Below are 9087 nucleotides of genomic sequence, written 5' to 3'. Positions count from 1 at the left end.
CTCACTAACCATTCATCTATCCCTAGTTTCCTCATTGACCACCAGATAAGGGATCGGGGAACCCTGTCAAAGGCTTTCTCCATGTCAACGAAAGCCAGGTACAGAGGTTTATCTTTGGCTAGGTATTTCTCCTACAGCTGTCTTACCAGAAATATAGCATCAGTGGTGCTTTTCCCTGGCACAAAACCAAACTGCATCTCATCTAAACTGACTCTCTCCCTAATTAGTTGGGCTATGACCCTCTCCGCGACCTTCATTACCTGATCCAACAACTTGATACCTCTGTAATTATTTGTATCTAAAGCGTCACCTTTACCTTTGTAGCAGTTGACTAAGGTGCTGCTACACCAGTCATTGTGTATCACCTGAACTATACAGGTGACTAGGCTATAGCCAACATTGCCAGATATTTTGAGCATCACTGCGGTGATTCCTGATGGGCTGGGGGCTTTCCCTGTCTTCATACTCTTAATTGCTTTATCTACCAAGGTACTGTCAATTCGGATAGCTGGTCCCACTGTTGGGTCGACATTTGGCAGACTTCCTTTCTCTCATTCATTCTCTTTATTGAGCAACCTTTCATAGTGTTGTCTCCAAACCTCTCTCTTTGCAGCCTCATTTAGTGCGAGTGAACCATCATACATGCGGACATATTTCTTCCTTACATCACAATTCTCTCTCACACACTGTCTTGCAACACGAAATACCTCAAGTCTTTGGTCCTCATGGCGTAGAAGATTGGCAAATTTTTTCTTATCTGCTTCCCTTCTGGCAGTCTGATACAATCCCCTGCTACCACCATTCTTCCAAGCCTGTTTCTTTTCTCTTAAAGCTTCCAGACCCTTCTCCTCTATGTTGGTCATCTTCTGGGCATCCATTTAGCCCTGATCCTGAAGTTGCTAACTATCAGTCTATGTTGTTGGATACATTCTTTGTCTGGGAAGGTTTTGGCATTTATAAGCAGCCATCTTTCCTTTTTTCTGGCGAGGATGTAGTCAGTTTGGCTAGAGTGTCTGCCATAACGGTAGGTGACTAGGTGACTGGCAGGGGTTTCCTGAAGTTAGTATTGCAAACCATAAGATCATTTGCATTGCAGAACTCCAGCAGCCTGGTTCCTTCCTCATTGCAGGAACCAAAACCGTAGCCTCCATGTACGCCCCCTGTATGTTGTCCAACATGTCCATTGAAGTCACCAGCCAGAAAGAGAAGGTCCCTGTCATTCGTCAACGAGGTAGTCTGCAAGAGGGTGTCATAAAATCAGTCTTTCTGTCCATCAGGTAGCCCTGGCTGAGGGGCATAAGCCGAGATAATGGTTGCTAACCCATGATGAAGCACTAATCTAATCTTAAGTATTCTGTCGCATACTCTGACTATCTCGATTACCTTATCAACCCATTTCTCCGCAAGGAGTATACCTACGCCCTGACCCCGTCAGTGTTCCCTGCCCAGAAAATTTTGTACCTGTGTTCTTTGCCTATGAGGAACCTAGTGCAACCTGCTCTCCACCTTACAATCTCACCAGACCTACCTTTCAGTGTGCCGATGTTGAGAGTGCCAATCTTGAGGGTGTGGGAGGTGTGGGCCCGTGAAAAGAAAGCTCGCATTTGACAGAATTCATAACCAAACAATAGCCTTCAATTCAACCTGCATACACTACACCATCAAATTTATGCACTATATGATCACTACCTTACATAGGAGATAAGCCTTAAGTAGGGGTGGGGATGGCGTAAAGCCTTTAGAAGTGTTCGTAGGAGACAACCAAAGGATGACAGAGTATAGGAACTTCTGGTACGGGTGGAGGGGGTGGGAGGTTGGTTGTACCGCAAACTAGCAAATTTAGACGAGAGCATCTTCTGGATACGTATTCTTTCGGCGGAGGTCTTAAAAATCGAGTAGGGGAATCCAAGTGTGTGCACTAGTTTATATAGGTGACGGGGGAGGAAATCTTGGTGAAGCAAGTGGTAATCAGAAGAGAGAGAGACAGAGTGAGGCTGAGAGAGAGACAGAGTGAGGCTGAGAGAGAGACAGAGTGAGACAGAGGGGGTGCCAGAGTTAGTATGGTCAGAACACGAGGGAGGAAAATATTCTGTTGGGATTGGGATTTGTGTAGCATAATTTAACGAAACAGCAAATGTCGATAATAGTGAAACAGAAATGAAAAATCTGAGAGTTTTTGATCAGCCAATCTATGACAAAATTAGAGAAATAAGTGACTGTGTGATAAACTTGAATAAATGAATATGTGGTGGTTAAGGATATATGTGAACTAAGGTTATCTCAAGGCAACAACGAGGAAAATGAAACTATTGAAACTATATTTACATGGTAAAGAAATAGACAGAATAATATGCATAAAAAAAAACATAACAGTAGAGCACAATACCATTTAGTTTGAGTTAAGTCCTAAACATTTTGAAGTCTAGGCAACTTTTGGAGTCACACACACAAAAAAAACAAAAAGCATAAGAAAATATGAAAGATATCAAAAAACAATATGGCATAAATATAAAATCTGATAAAGACTTGGCTCAAATGTTTGAAATACAGTTGGGAAGTGCTTTCACACTTCTGCTGCAGCTTGGGCCAGATGGCATAAAGTTTGTCTTCCAAAGAAACAATAAACTGAATGAAGCAGCTAAAGAGCAAAAACAAAAAACCCTGTAAGACAAAACAAGACTAGTGAAGCTAACTCCAAAAATAATAACAGTCAGTCTTTTTAAGTCAGTTTGTGAAATGGAGGTAAAAAGGAGAAAACCATTTGGTGAAAATGAAATATAAAGATGGCAAACCATGTACAAACACAGCTGAGCTACTTCAATATTGGAAATATCATTTTGAACATCTCATCACTAAATTCTCACACAACCTAGAAAGCAATATCAGAAACTCCATATGATTCATTTGATGCAGAAACTCATGAAATGATTTTCAAATTCTTTAATGAAATTATTGAGAAGATCAAGGAAATGCAAGATGAAAAATTTTTGAGAATAAATTAAACAAATAAAAACCACAATTAATTATTTTTAACATAAGCAAGTGGACAAAAAATTTGACAGTTGGGGTATAATTGATTAAATTGACTAGTAATTGAATGTTAATTGTTTTATTGACCCAAGAAAGATAAATTTAAAAAAAGTTAATACTGGTGGGATTTGTGTACATGCATGTATTCCCAGATTGACTGTAACTAAATATAGACTTCTAGATGAAACAATAAACTTTATTTATGAAGGTAGTACAAATATAACAACTTCTGTTGATGACATTAGGTCACAACTATCAAGTAAGATAAATTTATTAAACAGTGCTATCACAAAACTCCAATATTTCTGTTCTTAAGAGAGGAAACCTGAATCTATTTAAGACAATCAGTTGGCAATGTCTCAGTGGAACAGCCAACAGTTCATGTTCCACAACCAACTGGGTGTTCTGTCATTGAAACAGACATTTCATGTCTAATATTTATCCCCAGAGATATATAGATTGACAGTGCCAGAACAGGTGCTGGTGTTGCAATTAGTCAGTTAGCTTGTTTTCCTCAGTTAGGACGTACAAAATATATATTAGCAACAGAGGCAGTATTAATACCAAGAGGTAATATTTATCCCACTTAAATGTGGATGTCCTATTAAATGCAGATGTCCCTCTTGATATTAAAATTGTCTCTGTTGCTAATATATATTTTCATGTCTAATGGTCCAGTCCACTGGACTGTCAGCAAATACACTATAACCTATACTGAAGAAAATGGCAGCTTTCTAATGGTAAGGCTACAATAGAAAATGGTCCTGCAAGCTGAGCTTCAAGTAATGTCTCAACTTCTAAATGGGCCACCAACAAAACAAAATAAAAGGCATCATGCATAACTTCCATTTATATTCCTTCTGTAATGTAGAGAGTTTCAGTTGTGAATTTTGTTGATGCATAGGAAAAGTGTAGTGCAATACTGTCTTAACCCTTTAGTATTTAAAGCGGCTGTATCTGGCCAAAATATTCTACTTGTTCTATGCTCAAAATTGCTAGGTGTCTCACACCTACTCTACAATGCCATTCTAAAAATAAACAATCATATCATCAAAACCTTGAAGTCATAAGATGGTGCATTATTAATTTCAAACAATATGAATAAATACGCATTATATTTAACCGAGTAATCTGAATACTAAAGAGTTAAGGATATAGAACAAGGCTAGGTTGTTGTTTCTCATTGTAAAATGTGTTAGAGGTGGGTTCATGGAAGCAGGATATGTTTGACATGAGGTGTAAGGAAAGAACAAGTTGAAGCTCCCTCTCCACAGCCTAAGAGAAGATTTGTAGTGACCAATAGAGGAGAGGTAAATTCTAAAGTTTCTAGCAATTCTAAAGTTTCTCAGGCTATTATTAAGGTCAGAAGAGGATGGAAGTGGAGAGCAGTGGAGGCTGTTAAGGCTGCAAAGTCATGGCTAGAACACAGAGAACTTGTAAGCATTATACTTTGACAAGGTGAAAGGAAAGGAGGCTACTGAGCCAGAATGAGGTGCAAGCATCTGTCGAGGCACAAGCCAACAAGTGTAATGGGATGAGGCATCATGGAACCTAGCTAAGATGGGACCAAGAAGTGGCACACAAAATCTCATGATCTGACCTTTGGAAAATAGAGCCCCACCAGATTCCTAATTAAGGTAGTTCATGATGTCCTGCCAAACCCTTCCAACTAGTACTAGTGGAAAAAGTAGGAGTCACCAGCTTTTCTCCTGTGCCTGAGGAGAGGAACCCTGGAGTACATCTTCAGTAGCTGTCCAAAAGCTCTAAGAGAAGGATGCGATCACTGGAAGCATGACCAGGTCTTCAAGGTCATAGCAGACACAGTCTGAAGTGGGATTAACAACTGCAAGCATCTTTGCGCAATGAAGATTGTCACCTTTGTCAAGGCTGGTGTGAAGATCTCATCAACCAGGTCCATCTTGCTGGGCCTACAATCAAAAGCATAACACTGAGGGCTGAAAGTTAACCTGGGGAAGCATCTGAAATTCTCAGAAACTGTCGCTAAACCAGATATGGTGCTGCTCTCGGGAGCATTCAAGCAGATGGTTTTGTTAGAACACTCCATTCCCAGGGAGGACCACATCGAAGATGCAAATGAGAGAAAGAGAAGGAAATATGCTGACCTAGTGGTGCCATGTCAAAGCAATGGGTGGCAAGCAAAGTGTGATCATAGTGAGGTGGGATAAGAAACTTTGCAGGCCAGTTCCTCTGCAGAGTTTACATGCTGGGCAGCATAGGGGCCAGAAGGTGGAAGGCCTTCACATTGGCTGTGGAGACAGCAGAGGTTGCGCCTCAAGGTGACTCTGTGGATGAGGAGATGCATTAGAGAATGATGTATGGATAACTACCTGTCACTCAACCAATTCCACTAGTCTTAATGATAAACAAAACTTAATATAGTCGACGAACCCATATCAGCACTGATTACTTATTTTAGTGACCATCTCGTCTTTTATATTAGAGACCAGAAGTATTTACCTTTTTTATAAAGAGTAGTCGGTGCGATTTATGGAAGATTTGACTGTTATTTTTAATGATCAAAAATTTCCCAACAGAAATCATCCTGTACTTTTTCTCCGAACCTAATGTCCTTCCATTTTAAGGCGGTAACGTGAGATGATGGATATTTAGCTGGTATTTTTAGCGAGCGACTATGTAGAGATTGTCTGAAAAATATGAGTATGTGATATTCCCACTATTCTCATTTGATTGAAGAGATGTTAGAGAAGTGAAAGTAAGAATTACAGTGAGATGGCAAACAGTTCGTCAGAAGACGTTTTAATTAACGCACACACAATTTCACTGATTAAATACACGCATATACACACAGAAGTGGCTGTACGAGGCCAGGCCACTGGACCGGCTTAGATAAACTACATAAATAAATGTAAAGACTGCAGGTTTTACAAAATATTAGTATAAAGTCTGTTTTTATTGTGTTAGCTATCTGTACTTCATAGTTGTGTATTTAATAATTTTCACTTACAGATAGATAGATATACACACATGTATATAACGGCGTGGCTAGAGTGTGTGTCGTCTCACCCCTAGCTACATACACATATATAAATATATATACGAACACGCAATAGAAGTCGCTCATTGCGGCGGAGCCTTTTCTACAATAACAAGCAAATGGCATTCATTAAGTACAGGATATTTAAAACACTGTGTTTGGGACTCACTAATTTTGAAACGATAACGATCTTCTAACATTATCCATGAATATAAGCGGCTTCTTGTGTATGTGCACATATAGATAGATAGATAGATAGATAGATGTGTGTATGTCCATGTGTGACATGAACTAAGTATATTTATTTCAAGGATATTTACCAAGGTGAATTGGTTAATTCATTGATAATATATAACAGAAAAAAAAACGACGAACTTGAATTGTCACACGTCAATTAAATAGGACATCTGACAGTAACGATACATACATATTCACATTCTTTATATACATTTACAAATATATATATATACATATTTGAATAATGTGCTCGCACTTAAGTAACTAACAACTATAAACCACAACACTCACCACATGGACGAGAACAGCAGCAACACCGGAAGTAATCAGCGGTAACTTATATTGAGCCTGCGCACTCCATAACAGCAGACGGCCTTTCTTTTTCCTATCAGAAATTACTATTTGTTTTTGAATACTTTTTCTGTTTTTCTGTCGGAAATTCATTTGTTATTTTCTATTTTTAATTATTGTAATTATTAAATATACCTTTTCATTGAATAATGAATATCAAAGAGTAGAATTATTTGCTAAATAATGATTTTTAACAAAATTACGCTATTGGGTATTTTGGCAATCATACATACATACATACATACATACATACATACATAAATGCATACATACAAACATACATAAATACAAACACATACATATGTACATACGTACACATGTACATAGGTACATACAAATATATATGTATGTATATATATATATATGTATACATACTTACATACATATATATATATATATATATATATATATATATATATATATACATATATGAATACACATACAGGCATATATATATGCATCCTTACATACATACATGCATGCATACATACATTCATACATACATACATACATACATAAATACATACACACATACGCACATATGCATAAATAATACACACATACATGCACACACACATACATACACATACATACATATATACATACATCTATACATACATGGACACAAACAAAAGAAGGATCAAAAATTCTTCCTGAGCCATACACTCATTGGGCCAGTTTCTCAGATTCTGTGGTGCATACATTCCCATCTTGGATGGGACGCCGGACCACTGCAGGATCACTCGTTTTTGACAACAGAAATGAAGTGTTTTGCTCAGGATCACAACACATCGTCTAGTTCACGGATTAAAACCACAGTGAGTATAATACCCAAACCACTAAGCCATGTGCTTTCACACATACATAAATGCATACATAAATGCATACATACATACATACATACATACTGAACAAAATAATTTTAAGTCACAATATATGGATTCAAGTAATCTGACATGGATGGATGGATGGATGGATGGGTGGATGGATGGATGAATGGATGTTATTTGGAGCCACAAAATCCGTAATTTCTTAAGAGAAAAGAAATATGAGTTTCCCCACTTATTTCCCTTCCTTTTCAGTTTTAACTTTCTTGTGAAAATTATTTCAGATTCAGTTTTAAACATGAAACACTTATTCATCAAAAGTATGTGCAACTTTTTGAAACATATATCTGAAAGAATTTTTGGAAAAGTAAAAACTGAAAATTTTAGACAAAATCCTCCCTGCCGCTTTACGTTTTTCTGCAAATTCATAATATACAATGCGTAAAGCACACACACCCGAAAAAAATTCAGTTTTTGGCATGCAAGATAATTTCTGATTCCGTTCTTTAAGAGCATCATGTATGTTCATACACACACACACACACACACACACACACACACACTCACACACACACATTACTAAAAAAATTCTGAGAGAAATAACACACTGTAACTTGTGGCAGATATATATGAATAACACAGACTAATACAGATATATCAAATAGTATACAACATAAATTCTTGATGTATGTATGAATTATGAATGTATGAATGTATATATGTATGTCATTATTCAGTTTATTTCAAGATTTCTTGCCAATAGAGAAAGAACAGTTTCTAACCTAGATCCAAGGTTCCTTCATTGGAATTTCAACATCAACAACAGGGTGTTTTTGCTTGTAAGTATTTATGTATTTATTTATGTATGTATGTATGTAATACAAATAATATGTGAATATATGCATATATACGTACATGTATGTACATACCTACATCTACATGTATATATAGATGCCTATCTGGGTACAGGAGGTTGCAAAAATCATGGACAAAATGATAAACAGAGTACAGAAAACACACAGGCCACATAGAGAACATTTCCTTCATCAGCTGCCACCATTCTAAAACTAAGCATTTCGAAGAGTTAGGGCAGGACGCATTGTTAAAATGGCTCTTCTCATGGGCCAAAAATTAAATTTGTACCATGGAGGAATGTAGTGGCGGACAGAAAACAAGACAGGAAAACGAAACAGTGAAAATAAACAAGAAAGGCTGTACGACCAAACGTGAAAAAATATGTGTATACTGAACACTGTGAAGCAACGAACTGGAAGGAAGAGAGATGAGGAATGTTCATGCGAGCTTGGCAATGGCCAAGATATGAAAGGAAGTAGTAGCCGGACATATGTGACCAGCGAGGGGTAAGGAGAGAGAGTGGTAGAGGAAGAAAAAGGAGGAGGAGTAGAATACAGGTGAGCAATGAGGGACAGGGAGGAAGAGAGAGATATAGTAGTGAAGTGGAGAGGTGAAGAACAACAGAAGGAAGAACGAGAGGGAGAGAAAGATACAAAGATAGATAGAGTTGCGTCAGAAATATAAAGCTAAAAACTTACTTGCAAGGATGACACGTGCGTTCGATCATGTAATACAAATAGTATGTATGTATGTATGTATGTATGTATATAT

General features: G+C 37.5%; 1 protein-coding gene across 1 annotated transcript in view; it reads right to left on the bottom strand.

Moving 5' to 3' along the window:
- LOC106873715 (transmembrane protein 126A) overlaps positions 1 to 6652 on the bottom strand; it is a 98206-nt gene extending 91554 nt beyond the window's left edge. Inside the window, exon 1 of the mRNA XM_014921191.2 lies at positions 6575 to 6652. The gene's annotated coding sequence lies outside the window, so the exon portion shown is untranslated. The remainder of the gene's footprint in view (positions 1 to 6574) is intronic.
- Positions 6653 to 9087: the final 2435 nt, after the last annotated feature.

Source organism: Octopus bimaculoides, chromosome 19 (genome assembly GCF_001194135.2).
Source record: "Octopus bimaculoides isolate UCB-OBI-ISO-001 chromosome 19, ASM119413v2, whole genome shotgun sequence".
NCBI classification, from domain to species: domain Eukaryota; kingdom Metazoa; phylum Mollusca; class Cephalopoda; order Octopoda; family Octopodidae; genus Octopus; species Octopus bimaculoides.
Note: the sequence above shows the minus strand (reverse complement) of the source record. Positions and strands in the feature narration are given on the sequence as shown.